Source organism: Propithecus coquereli, unplaced genomic scaffold, assembly GCF_000956105.1.
Source record: "Propithecus coquereli isolate 6110/MARCELLA unplaced genomic scaffold, Pcoq_1.0 Scaffold58, whole genome shotgun sequence".
NCBI classification, from domain to species: domain Eukaryota; kingdom Metazoa; phylum Chordata; class Mammalia; order Primates; family Indriidae; genus Propithecus; species Propithecus coquereli.
In genome coordinates, this window is record NW_012151729.1 from 6,876,593 (window position 1) to 6,877,728 (window position 1,136).

At 34.2% G+C, this 1,136-nt stretch overlaps 1 protein-coding gene across 1 annotated transcript in view; it reads left to right on the forward strand.

Moving 5' to 3' along the window:
- The window catches only part of LARS (leucyl-tRNA synthetase), a 78,364-nt gene that overhangs the window by 64,096 nt on the left and 13,132 nt on the right, over nucleotides 1–1,136 (forward strand). The gene's annotated exons all lie outside the window — the stretch shown is intronic.

The following is a 1,136-nucleotide window of genomic DNA, read 5'->3' on the forward strand; positions in this document are numbered from 1 at the left end:
AGAGACGGGGTCTCACTCTTGCTCAGGCTGGTTTCAAACTCCTGAGCTCAAACAATCCGCCCGCCTTGGCCTCCCAGAGAGCTAGGATTGCAGGCGTGAGCCACCGCGCCCGGCCCGGATTCATGAAATCTTAACCTTGTTATATGTGAAAGAATTGAAGCTGGGATCTTGAGTACTTTAAAAGAAAATGTTGTTCAGTTTGATAATTACCTATAGAAATGTACAGCCTGAAGATGTTTTTGGCTCTGTCAGGTAACGATAGTTCTATTTAAAGGAAACTTAATATTTAAACTTAGTTCTAAGTTTTCCTAAAGAAGGAAATCCATTTTTCTTTTACGTTCAAAATATGGAAACTATGTTATGAAATTTTGGCTTTTTTGCTCAGGTTATTAGAACAGTTATTGGTAGACACAGATCATTAAGGTGCACTTAAAAAAGAAAGACAGACGGTAGGGTTTATGGTGAAAACATAAAGCAGAAACATACAGGAAAAATCCTTAGCTTTGATTTTCCAGACCTTTTATTGGAATTTTGCCTCAATACTTTTCATAGTTAATTAAGAAACACTAGGAAAAACTGCTTTCACATTTGTAAAATTTGATGGAGAGAGAAGAGCAAGGTTTTTGTATTCCTTGTTAATCTAATTTTTTGGAGAACTACCTCCACCTTTGCTTGTGTGTAATAGAAATAGAAGGTAGCCTTTAGAATGTGCTTGCAGACTTTGAATTGTGGTAAGTAAAAGATAAAACCTACTTTGGTTGGTAGAAAAATGAAACTGTGCCTCAGTGGATTATGTATTCATACCAGCAATTTCAAGGAAATGGTGGAAAAACCAAATATAGTATGTAATGTCCTAGGTATTAAAAATTTCTTCACCTCTGTTCTTTTAAAAGTTACATTTTTACTTATATTCATTGACTAGATATATTGTTTCAAAACAATGTCATCTTTTGGCTTTATCATCTCCCTTTTAAATTTTTGTTTGTTTTCATCCAAAAGAACTAAAAGAATGCTTACTTATAATCAACAAGAGTGTCTTATGTTAAATATGGCATCTTTTTGGTGACATAAGGGAAAGGAGTATTTCCCATCCTTTCCTTTTTCTTTTATATGTGTTTCAGAGAAACACATTGACA